Source organism: Pleurodeles waltl, chromosome 11 (assembly GCF_031143425.1).
Source record: "Pleurodeles waltl isolate 20211129_DDA chromosome 11, aPleWal1.hap1.20221129, whole genome shotgun sequence".
NCBI classification, from domain to species: Eukaryota; Metazoa; Chordata; class Amphibia; order Caudata; family Salamandridae; genus Pleurodeles; species Pleurodeles waltl.
Genome location: NC_090450.1, coordinates 97,830,413 through 97,844,285, shown reverse-complemented (window position 1 = coordinate 97,844,285; position 13,873 = coordinate 97,830,413).

Here is a 13,873-nt window from a genome sequence, read left to right as displayed (position 1 = left end):
TTTAAGTGCCATTAAAATCTGTTGTTTACGCGAAGCGAAAATAGTGGTCCATTAAATACGTAATTGACATGCCCGTGTACCTGTTTAATAAAGGACGATTGTTAAAACGTGGTGAGATTAGTGAATTAAAGACTGACGTTATTAGTAATAAGTGCCAGCATTAAGAATGACATTGCACAGTGGCAACGCATGTTCACTGAAGAATGAGACTGTTGCTGAAACGTGTGTCTGATGGCTTGTTACTTTGTTAAATTATTGCTCAGAATGGTCTAAATTCTCATGCCAAAGAGTGTGAGTACACCCTATGGAAAATCAGGCATGCGGTAATCACATCTGGTCATGTGATGTTTATTGGATGCTCTGCGGCACAGTCAGTGCTTTTCATTGCGTGCTGTCACGTCACGACGGCATGTACTTTAAATATTGAGAATAGATACATATACTTTATATCTCGAAATTCACAGTTTTCATTTCCCAAGTTTTGTTTACACATTATTTTCGTCTATCCAGCTACCATTATCGCCACTGACGCACAGGTCCTGTCTTTTTCCAATTATATGTTTGACAATGAAGAATGATCAGGAACCGGGCGGCTTGACACCTGTGTGAGACTATTATCCCTTGTTTCTAAAATTGGTACTTTGCCTCTCAGTTGCAGCGCCGAATACTCATCCATGGTGAAAGGATAACCAGATTTTCTTTGGTCTGTCTTACACTGCAAGTGCGTGTTTGTCATCTTTTTGTGGGTTTAGCATTCAAGCTTAATTATCACATCAATGCATCTCCAAGAATACATGCTTTCTGACCATGAATGTTTAGTGATTTGTACATGTTTGGAATGGACGGAACGCCGCAACATCACAGGGAGTTGTTATGTAAGGTGGGCTACTGCGCCCGATTCTATATCGAAGTACCCATAAGAGCTGCCACGCCCCTCTCAACAGCTTTTACCTATTGGAGCCACTGTAGTTTGCTTTCAGAAGACATTCTGATGGTCAAAAATAAACGTCCATGTCTATAGCAACCCATTTGCCTTTTTGTTGAGCTTTGATTTGCTGCTGACATAATTTCCTGCTGCTTTTGAAGCCTGAATTGACACTAATATAGTCTCAGTTACTTTCAGTTGTGTGGATTCTTCCACACTGCACCCAACTACTCCAGCTGTTTATCAACTACCGGTATACGTTTCCCTATCATATAATTTCTTATTTCCTAAGGATTTTTTTTAGTCTGAACTGAAAGGAAAATTGAGGATATATAATTATGACCGCAGACCTTCCACAAATGCAGCAGCGGTAAAATTAATCTTACTGGAATAAAGTGATTTCCCCCCAAACCTCTGGGACATCATTGGCGCATCCCAGAATTGCCTCCTTCGAATTCCTTCCCCCACGGTAATCCCACCCACAAAGCTCACCCTTACAGCCTGACTAAAGGAGCACAAATTATTTTCTATTGCATTCTTTTTCTAAATTGCACATAAATGCATAATCTTGTTTTATGTTAGCAACACTTTTTTTCTCACTGCTGGCAATTGCCATGTCATTTGTTTAAACAAATTATGCTATTCAGACATATACAAAATGTAATGGAAATCAAAATAAATACTAACAGTAGAAACAAAGGGACTTCAGGGGCCTGTGTTACGCTCCTAACTATTCTCCACTGATCCAATCAGGATTCAATTCCTGCCACTCTGGTCACAAACCTCTGCAGTGCTTTAACTAATAGAGGATTCATAAAGTATTGTACTGCATTTCCCACTGATTAACTTAACTTGCAAATATATGGAATTAGAGCAAAACAAATATTAAAAATCCCATAGGCGAAACCTAATGCATTTACCAATGTTTGTTTGTATTTGGTGTAAATCCATTCAGTAGTTTTTGATATATTAAAGAAAATTCAAATTTGTAAATATAGGTGTGCGAAGGCTTCTTGAACCCTCCCAATCTTGTGCGGAGATCTGATTGGCTGCCAACGCCTCAACAAGGAAGTGTTGACAGCCATCTTGGGACTCAGCTTCAGCCGAGTCCCAGAAAAAAAAGATTAAAAAAATAAGAAAAGGGGCAAGGGTATGGACACCCTGACCCCTTCGCTCAGGTGCTGGGGTCCCGGAGGTGACCTCCTCCAGGCAAAAAAGCACATAAAAAAAATGATGCTGCAAATTTGCAACCAGGACACAAATCGGTGGCAAAATCTTGTTTAAAAAAAAGTCTCTGGCGCTTGTTTTAAGAAATCCCCCAGGTGGGCCAAGTCCCGGGGGCATGTTAAAAATAAAGGAGAATAGCGCATGAGGCCCCATTCGTAGGGCTTATTTATGCCCCAGAGACTGCCACCTCCTTGGGGCTTAATTTACATAGATTGCAGAGGCCGAGTGCCCCGGGAACCACTATCTACCTAGGGCAAAATGCCTTATTTATATAAGGAGGGGTCCAGCAGATCCCCCACCCTGTGCCCTGAGGATTGCCACCACCTCCCCCAGGCAAAATGCCTTATGTATATAATTCACTTAGAAAAACAAAGGTTACAGGGATGTTATAGTTGGGTTCTGAATTTACTCACAAAAAAACCAGAGAAATTCTGCAGTTATAGATTTTTTCAAGTAACTATAACTCGCAGTCTATGGTAACTATAACTCGCGCCTTTACCACACAGTTACATAGTCATTTTGTTTAGTTATGGCTGTGGCCACAGGAGTTGCGAGGTAGTGCTATTGTACATAGCGATGACAAGTCATTATCTGATTAGATAACAAGTGTCTTTCCAAAGATTACAGGCAGCTATGTTGTTTTAAGGCCACTTTGCTGTTTTTCTAGCTTAGGGCCTTAAATATATGGAAGTATTAGGTTTGGTAGGTTTTACACTACTTATTTCCACTTAACATAAGTGGTAATAGGTAGGGAAATATAAATGTACGTTTAGATATATTAAAAAAAATATTATGGAGTACCTAGGTACTGCCAAGGTACTACTGAGGTAGCACAGCAGCACTTAAAAAAAAAAAAGTAGAACAATTGAAAAAGAGTGTAGTACACAATATTTCACAAATATAGTGTAGTACAGTATCTTTAGACTTTTTTATATATTTAATTATGCCAAAAAAGTCTATGCATTACCACGGTAATACCTATATTTTACCACATTGCTCTAAAAAAAAAAAAACTTAAAAAATGAGCATTTGGTAAAAAAAAACAAAAAAACATGGTACATGCTAAGTTCTACTGCAGTATTGCAGAAACTGCTTAAACAAATGTATAGAAAATTATACAAAAATGTTCATACCTAATTCTACTTTAAGAAAATGGCAATGGGTTCAGAACAATAAAAGTTACTACTTACCTGTGTTTCAGGCCTTAAGCTACAAAAATCTAAAATACAACTAAAAGGATTATGGTTGCCTTATCAATTTTTAAAGGTAGACACTAGGCAATCATACACTGCTTTGTTATCACTAGGTACCACAGAATACCACTAACTTACCATGGTAGACTGTGGCACATTGTGTCACTAGGGGTCACATTTGGGATTGTATTGCATTACCTTTGCACATAGTGTTGCAAGGGCAGAACAACATGTAACATAACATTTACATAACCACACAAAGCCACCATACGTCATCTTGCTTTGCTTAGTACATTTGAAGAGACTTAATGCAGTGCAAGTCGCTGCCTTTCATTACTCTGTACACCATAAGCTTCAGTTCTCCAAAATCTCAACTACATCCATACCCCACTACTCTGTACATCTCTCAACTTTAAGCTATTCCACTGTATTCCACTGGATTGTAGACCACTCCACTGTACATGACTCCACTATACGCCATTCCATTCTACGCTATTCCCATGGATGACATTCCAATCTGTTCCACTCTACCTCACTCCACTATACACTACTGCAGTATTTGCTACTCCCCTCTATGCAACTCCACTGTACACACTGTACTGGATGTAATCCAGTCTATGCACTCCAATGTACCCAACTCCACTTCACAGTACTTGACCATACGCTATTCCACTGTATGTCACTCTAATGTACATCAAACCACTCTACGACATGCCATTCTGCGCTATTCCATTGGACGCCTTTGTACACCACTCCACTATATGGTATTCCAGTTTATCACACTGCACTGTAAACCACACCAGTCCATGCTACTCCACTGTATGCCACTCCACTGTGCGCTAATCCACTGTACGGCACTCTACGGTGCTCTACTACAATGTACGCTATTTCAGAGTATGGAACTCCACTGTACGGCACTCCAGTGTATGCTATTTGACTTTCTACCAATCCACTTTTCTACACCTTATTCCACACTATTAGACTGTATGGTACACCACTACACACAATTCTACTATATGATACTCCACTATTCGGTACTCCACTTTATGGCACTACAGTGTATGCCACTGGACTCTATGTCCAAAGAGCCCCCCTTTGTCTTCGCCCCACTTAATGAATCACCATGAAACTGTCCAGACAGCAGCTGAAGTGACTGGCACACTGGTTTTGAAAATGTTGTAAAGGTTTGTCAAATGGCACCAATGTTATTAGCATAACAAAAAACTATTTTCCTATGAAAACTAGGTCTGAACTGTAACTACCGACTAGTGACCACCCATAGTAAGTGGAATTTTTGTTTGCTAATAACTTTGTTGCAGTTTGAGGAATCTTCACAAAACTTTCCATAAAAAAGTTTAAGCCAGTTTAGCTACTTTTTGGTAAGTCCTGGGAGAGCCATCAAAAGGGGGCTGAGAAACACAGTGGCCAAAACATGTTTTCCCTATGCAGTGTTCTGTAGGAAAATTGTACAGGACCCTGTTAGAATGGGGTTTCCGGTAGGCTAGGGTATGCACCTAAGCCAGGCAGAACCCACCCACTCTATTCAGGGCTAGGGAGTTACACATCCAAGATAACCCCTGCTCATCCCTTGGTAGCTTGGCACGAGCAGTCAGGCCTAACCCCGAGGCAATGTGTAAAGTGTTTGCACACCACACGTGACGCAATAAATACACCACAAAGGAACACAACACCAAGTTATGTAAAAATAAACTGCATTGCACAAAACATAATTAGACCAAACACAACATGTCAGTAATACCCTGCTACTCAAGAAGTTGTCAGAATGGTTATTCTTCAGAGATCAGCAGTAGTCACACAACAGACAGGTTACTTATTATTCTGCAAAATAAGCAGTAATCAGGAACCAAATTACTAAAGAAATGCACTTGTCATAAAAATATAAATGTACATACCAGGAACATTAGAAAACTTATGGCAAGTCATAAAAATATATTAGCATAAAATGCCCATAAACAGAACATCAGCACATATATGTCCCATCACACGAGAAAAACAGGTTATCATACTAGTTCATAATGTCCATACCAGGAACATTAGAAAACATATGTTCATTAAAAGTACCTGTTTTGGGATGATGAGGTCATCTCTAGTTCCATGAAGCACAACCAGGGGGGCCTCGGCACTCCTCTGCGCAAAACGGGGGTCTTGTGGTGATGTTGGGTGGGTGGCACACACCCCCTCTGGTTTTTATATTGGGGCCCCTCCTGGGGCCTGTGATCTCTGGGCCCCCCAGACCACAACTGGCCCTCGAAAGGGGGGGGGGGCAAAGCTACAATAATAATGAGGGCCCGGTGGGGTGGGGAGCCTCTGATTAGGCTTCCCTTCCCGCCCGATCTCCTCAGCTGACTTGCCCGGGCTGCAGTGGTGATCGGCCCTAGGTGAGGGCCTTCTGATGCCCTGGGGATGGTCCACGGAGTGTACCTTATCCCGGGGGCACCGAGAGGAGAGCACTTGCTCTGATTCCCTTTTCTTCATGCCCTGGGGGCACAGGACGGAGTGCAATTCTGACGTGCTGAGTTTTCCAAAGGCGCCCTTCGCGCAACGTTCTGTGTCCAGTTACAACTAAGTTAAGTTCCAAAGTGTCTCCATAATTGTGGGGAAAAGTCCCCTGTACTTATACTCAGTTTTGCAAAGCATTTTAATGAGGAGGAGAGGAGGTTTCAACCAGTTACAACTGGTTCTTGGAGTGCCCCCCTCTCTCCTCCAGCACAGGCTCCAAACACAGTTGGGGATAAACAACCCTTTTGAGCGAGGCCAGGGAACAGCCTTTACAGATGAATGTGTGTCCCACCTCCCCCTTCTCTCAGCCCAGGAAAACTATTGAAAATGCAGATTCACCTCTGTGACACCTCCACCCTCCCTGTGCACAGGCTGTCTGAAAAGTATGCACAAAGCCCAACTGTCACTCTGCCCAGACTGTGCCTATGACTCCGGTGTTTTGCAGCTTGACTCCAATCCAGGGAAAGGCTCACTTTCTAAAAGTGGCATTTCTGTAATAGTGATGAAAAATCCACCTTCATCAGTAAGCAGCATTTCTCACTACCATTACAACCATAACAAATATGCCTACGCTACCCCTCATAAATCAGACAATACCCCCCAGACATAAGGCAGGACATTTCCAATGCAATCCTATGAGAAGGCACCACTCACAGCAATGAGAAACCACATAGTCTGTTTGTCACTACCAGGATAGGCCATGCTACTAGGCACATGTCCTGCCTTCTACATACATAGCACCCTGCCCGTAGGGCTAGATAGGGCCTACCTTAGGTGTGACTTACATTAAGGAAAAGGGGAGTTCTGGGCCTGGCAAGTAGATTTAGATGCCCTGTCCCCGTGGCAGCAAACTGTGCACGCATGTCCTGCGCTAGCAGGCCTTAGACAGTTTTGAAAAGAGTGGGTGGCACAAGTAGCGCTGAAGGCCCACAGGTGGCATTTAATTTACAGGCCCTGGGTATAGAGTAACACTGTACAAGGGACTTACAGGTAAATTAAATATGCCAATCAGGTATAAGCCAATCATACCAAGTTTACAAGAGAGAGCACATGCACTTTAGCACTGATTATCAGTGACAAAGGGCCCAGAGTCATAACATCAGTCAAAGAGGGTCAGAAAAATTAGGAGAAGGCGACAAAACGTTTGGGGAATGACCCTGTAGAAAGTCCAGGTCCAACACACCCAAAATGTATTGTGGACACATCAAAATTACCTATCACAAAACAACATGCTGTTGCAATGGGGGCCCCTGGGTTTGTGGTCCTGGGCTCGGCGACCATCTTGGAAAACCTACCATACCCAGACATATCTAAAAGCGAAACACCCGGGGGAGTCCAGGCAGGTGTGGATTGAACAGATCCTCCAATTTTATTTTTACAGGAATCCCCTGCAAACCTTAAGTTTAGCTAGAAAAATCATATTTCCTCATATTTCTGTGCGTGAACACCATACTGGGACAAATTTTCTACCACCCATCAATCCCCTGGTCTTCCGATAAAAATGATACCTCACTTGTGTAGGTTGGCCAAGTGCCTGCAACAGGGAAGGGACAAAAATGTGTTGTAATTGAGGGGGAACCAAAGCAGGTCCAAAAGGACAACTTTATTTTCATTTGTTTTTAGGCTGACTCTGCTTTGGCCAAACACACTAATGGGACAGAGTTTTTATCAACTCAGATGAGGCAATACTGGGTGGTAGGAATGCTGTGGATTTCTGGGGATTCTGGAAGTTTCCATCACAGAAATGTACAGAAAATGCATAATTTCAGGCAAAATTGGAGGTTTGCAGGGCATTGTGGGTAAGAAAATAGTGTGGTGTGCATGTGAAGCACACCATCCTTGACTATCCCAGATGTTTTGTTTTCAGAAGTGTCTGGTAGGTTTTACCAGGTGGCAGCATACTAAGGTCCAAAAAGTGCAGCCGCTAACCATTGCAAAGTGGGATAATATTGGGAGCTAGCAAGCTCTCTTGGACCATATGTAAAAACAAACCCCTAAAGAGTCAAATGTCCTCTTACTTGCCAGTGGGATGAGATGCTTTAGTCCACAAGAGGGGGGCAGGAAGACTGTTGCTCTCTTCAGTTGGGGTGGGGGGCATAAACATGCCAATGGTGGTGGGCAGCCCCCACCCCTCTACTTAAAATAAAATAAAATAAAATGCTTCCCTTGTGTCTAGTGAGTTTTCTGCCTCCCCTGGGGCAGATCAGGTGTAATAACCCGCACATGCCCCCAGGAGGGACAACAATATTGTGCCCATTTATTGGGGGGGAAGAAGGCATTATCATGCCCATTCTGGTCAGCCCGTACCCCTACACTATCAAGAAAAACCCCGGTACCTAGTGGGCTTTCTGCCACCACCCCACCAAGAAGGCACATTAGGGATTATTTCCCCATCTGCCCCCAGGGGACCAGAAAAACTGTGCTGATTTTGTTTTGAGGGGGGACGCGGGGGTATTACAATGTCCATTCAGGGAAGCCTCTACTCCTAGATGAACAAAACAAATCTCTGGTGCCTAGTGGGCTTTCTACCACCAAGGGGCAGATCAGGGGCTATTACCCTAATCTGCCCCCCCGGGGGGGGGGCAGAAAGACCTCCAATTTTGGGAGGGGTAAGAGCATTACAATGCACATTGAGGGCAGCCCCACCACTTGATTTATATAAAAAAAAAATCCCTGGTTTCTGGTGGGCTTTTAGCCCCCCCCGGGTGGAGAGAAAGACTAAACAAGTGCAAAAAAATTAAGGAGGGAGCAAAAGCGCTTGGCCAAGGGGCCACTCTCCCCTACTTGCTGTTTAGTGGTTGTATCCCTACTTGGGGATTACCCTCCTGCAGTGATCCCCAAGCAGGGATCCAACAGGGGAACAGATTCTGCCCTTTCCAATGATACCTCTCCTGCCTACATCGGTGTTTGGGGGGCTGGGATAGCCCCCTGAGCACCAAGGTAGTGAAAGTGAAATGAGCCAACTGGCTCATTTCACTGTTTTTCAGTGAAATGTCGTCAGCGCGACCGAAAACCCAAAACAACCTCAGGACTTGGGAAAGCAATTTCCCAGCTCTGGAGGCTGTTTTGGCAGAAAATAAATCCCTCTGGTACCCACACCAGAGGGACTCTCAGTGCCATGTATGCAGGCGGCCGGGAGTTATCTGATGCAAATGAGCACTGTAGTGGCTGACAAACATGTGAACACTGTTTTACTAAGGTAGTGACCTGTTGACAAAGCCAATATGCTGCCTTTATGTATTGATGTAGTTCCTTAAAGGCAATGAGCCTGCCTTTATATATTTCATGGCTCACTTGGGGTCAAATGTGATTTGATGGTGTCACTAAAGACATTTTAATGTACAGAATGTAAATTTTGTATTTCATGCATAGTATTTATTAGACTGTTTGTGTAACAAGTGTACTTTTATTTTTTTAAATAAAAGCACTGACTGGACAATAATTTATTGAGTGTTGGTGTTCCATGCCAGCATATAACTATTAGTAGTGCAAAACAACCCGCCCCCCCCCCCGAGTACACCTTGAACTGCCATGTTTTGCTCCCATAAGAGTGAAGTGCTACCATTTGATTCTTGGTTCTCAGTAAGCAGAGTCTTGGGGACTTATTTGTAATAAGATCCTACTATATATTTTTTTTAAACTCTAGAAATTCCCTAAAAATCAAAGCTTTAAGAGATGTTGTGGTCTGCAAAAAACAACTAAGACATTCACTGAAAAAAAACAAAGGCTGAAGTAAGTTGGTTACAACTTAACATTTTAAACAAAAAACACTGCAATTCACCAGTTATTGTTTGCTGAGCTAACTCAGTCTGGCACGAGAATGCAGCACACAGTCTGGGCAATGCACCAGTTCTGAGGACCTGTGAGGCTGAAACGCAGAGTCTGGCGTCTTCATTAAGGCTGCAGTCAATGAGAGATGCAAAGGTCTGCGCTGAGGATGAGTCTGGCTGCGGGGGCAATGCAGTTCTTTGGGACGGGTCCAATCTACACAGCAGGTGAGATGCGTCGGTTCTGCTAGGGGTTGCGTCACGCAGCAGAGGAGATTCTGCTGGATCCACAAAGGTTGGCAGAGCACCTTTAGCTCACTTCCAAAGGCCCAGGACTGGGGTGGCACCACTTGGCAGGGTTGAATCACAGATGGCCGAGTCCAGATGCAAAGTTGTTGGAAGCCTGTTACATCCCCGAGGCTTCAGATCAGGAGGCCAGACAACTAGACTTTAGAGACAATGAGTTAAAGAGATGCAGGTCCAGTCCTTCTCTCCCAGGCAAGATGGAAGCAGTTCCTTTAGAGCAGCAGACTTGCAGAGTGGAAGTCCTTTCAGGAGCACAGCAGTCCTCCTTTCTGGCAGAGTATCCACAGGCCCAGAAGTGCACTGAAGTGATGGGATCCGAGGTCCACTATTTAAATTAGGCCTGGGCGGAACTCAGAGTTTTACTACTTGGGATTCCGCAGAGTTCCAAAAAAATCTGCGAGATTCCACGTAACTCCAAGAACGGGCAGAATTATGTGCGGCCACCCATTCCTGCTGCTTTTCATGCCAGTAACATGCTCCACATTGAAAATGAGAGCGAACGACGCCATACTGTTGCATGTGCGCGGCCACATTGTTTTAGCTGCTTTTCTGTTCTGTGCATGGTACTGGGTCTGATTTTCCATTTATTCTAAAAACTTGGCAATCCTCCCCCTATTCCACTCATCCACCCCCATCAACATATATTTTATCAGTGTATGTCTGTGTTTGAGTATTTCATTTTTGCCTTCTTTGTGACTTTTTTTGTTTTCCCTTTACTTCCTTACTTTTCCCTTTCTTTCTTTATTAATTCCTTCTTACTTTTCCTATCTTTTTTCCCACCCAGCACCATGGCAGAGCAGGGCAAGAAAGGGAACGTGGCAGCAATATAGCTGATAGGTGCACAACTTGTGGATGCAGATGCCGGCAAAGGGTGCAGCCCAACACTATTTTTTCAGAGGCGGATGTGGTTGCACCGATTTTTCATGCGCAGTGTCACCTCAGCTTCATGCTGGCAGAAGGTGGCAGGCCTGGGTGTGGGTACGCCCTGCGGGAATGTTGACTGCTGTGGGGAGAGTACACCTATGTGTGCACATAGGACTGGGGTCAAGCCAACCCAGCAGCAGTTGACGCACACTGGACTGACATATTTGACTTGAAGTAGGACCTGCTCGACCTGAAGGGCATCCATGTTGTGGGGCTCAGTGAGTATTTATTTAATCTGTTGTGTTCTACAATGCTAACGTTGTACTTTCAAATAGCAGGCTGCTTACATTCAGAGGTAAGTTAAGTTTACATAATGTTATTTAAGAAGCCATGCAGATTCCTCTGTCCAGTCACTAAGACAGTGGTAGTAGTAATATCAGTGAGTCCGCATTCTGTCTTTATGTAGCTCATGAAGTCCCAAGAAACCTCCCAGTGATGTGTAGTATGCATCTATGTATTGACAAGGGAGACTGATTTGACCCATCAAAGGGGGTTGAGAAGCAAATATTTGTTGCAGTGCATTAGTAGCACCAAATGAAGTTTAGGAAATTCGAAATAGGGCTTAGGTTCAGGAAATTAGGAATAAGTCAGCTCAATGGTCGATACTAGTGCTATAGGTGATCTGATTTAGAAAAGTACAATGTGACTACCTTTGCCTGGCAAAATATTTTAATCAGAGATGAAGTGTACCACTACTCTATTTTTGTTATCTTCTTTATTTCTTACATCAACACCCAAAGACAAAAAGAGGGCATCATAGGGGAGTAAGGGTGAAGCCGGGGCTGCCACCACCAGTGCCTCTGCAGGTGGAGGTACTACCACCACCAGTGCCACGGCATCTGCTGACCCCAGTAAGTCCTCCTATTAATATTGTTATTCCCCTAACTTTTACCTCTCCCCATTTAGAATGATTTTATCTTGTTTTTTTTTTTATAATGTAACTGTCCCTTTTTAAAAAGAAATCCTCTTTGTTCTATCTAATGTTTGTAAATTCTTGTTATCACTGCCTTATCCTTTTTTCTATTTTTTTTTTTCTGTAGCTGACTTCTCTGTACTAGGCTGTAGCCTTCTGCTTTGTTGGTAAACAATCCCTCGCCCCTCACACCTTGCGGACAGGTACTGTACGACTAAGAGAATCGATTTTAGGTACTCTGCTGTGAAGACTGCAGGCCCAAATAAGTTATTCTACGCAGGTTTGTTATAAAGGCTTTCTTTTTCTTGCTCATGCTCAAACAGTAGATGAGTGCCCATGGTCATGGTGGACCCCCCAGGTTTGTGTTGCATGTATTACCATTCAGTATACCAGCAGTTTTGATGACAGCGCAGCATGGCAGGAAAGTAGTATGAGGACAGTCCCATTGCATTTGCCAACCAAGGCAATATGTCCTTTATTGGCCAATTTATTCCATCCCTTCATTGCACTTCAATGACTCAGAGTCATCATAGCTTTCCCCCTCCATTACGAAAAGTTTTTGGTTGGCTTTACTAACTAGCTTTTATAAAACTGTCGACCAACAAAACACCCAAAGTGACATTTTCAAGTGAAGATACTAACAGAACTGTAGTGATGTATTGCGGTTGTATTTTATATTAAAAAAAAAAAATAATAATAAGTGGAGGCATACTTGCCATCTAAAATGTGTAATGTTTTTTCTAGCCACACAGACTATCAGTGTTGGGTCAGCAGCAGTGCCAGTGCACCAGACGCGGAAGGAGGTGGGAGATCCAGCTGTGGCAGGGACGGTTAGTGGTAGTCACATTGCTTGCTTATTGATAGTTAAGACTATACTCACCTTATTTGTTAAGCAAGGCAGATCCCACCCATCATCATTCATCACCTCCCAGCCCATTTCATTTCACAAACCAAGACCTAACTGCAGCATGGTTCAATTCGGCACTGCAGTGTTGGCTGTGCAATGTGCGTCTGCTTCAGTTAATGCAGCACTTACAAATTCTCAATGCATTGCTAACCGAAAACAAGGTGTGTTTCCCTTCCGGCCCAGTGCCCTCTCAGTCAAATCCTCACACTTCGCTCCTTTATGCTTTCTTAAATTCTGTCCCATCCTACTAAAAAAAATTGAAAAATCTTTTCTTTGCATGTGCCGATATTTCTGGTCAAGTGATTCATATTTAACGGCTTCCATAGCAGATTTACGCCTGTTCAAATTTTCCCTTTTGACATTTGTCAACTACAGTGACTGACTAAGACAAAGCTTTGGCACATAATGATGATCAGTGACACCCCACTATTCTATAGCAAAACCTCTACCCAGTCTAATCCCTCTAACATACCGTGCAGTAGAGTAAGTTACATTTCCTTTACTTACTGCTAAGTGATTGTATTTGTTGGAAATAATTTGTGGTAGAGGGCGAGACCAGGGAGTAAAGTGGGATTAAGTGCCTGATTTTGTGTTTTACGGATGGGATATTCTGTGGTGAATGTGCCAAATATATCCTGTTCCTTTCTCTATACTGCAGTGCATCATTTTTCCCACCATGTACTTACGGGAGACATGATATCTGCATTTTATACATAATGTGTGTGATTTAGTATCATTATTATTCATCTGAATATCTTTGGAGTCAGGGTACAATTGAAAGACATTTGTAAAGAGCAGGGTCATTGGAATTAAATTAAGATTACTGCCCATTACAGCTGCCCCAGCTGCAGAGATTAGCAAAGTACTGACTGACGTGCTATCTAGCATGGCTCCATTAAATTGGCACAGCATGAATACTTGTCCTCCATAGTGGATAATGCCTGACTCATTAACGAGAGGCAAGTTATTTTTATTTTTCCACACAGTGTCTGTTTAGTTTTTTAGGAAATCCTTTAAAACAAAAACAAAAAAGCTTTTTTTAAAAATCTGGTGTTATTCTGCCTTAATTCCTTTCAGCCACTCAGTGCTTTTATGTGAGGCATGTGTGGGTACAATATGGTCCTGTGACTCTCCTAATCATATCAAATTCCAATTGTCTTGGGTGACCAGTAATGTACTACTACTGTGTCG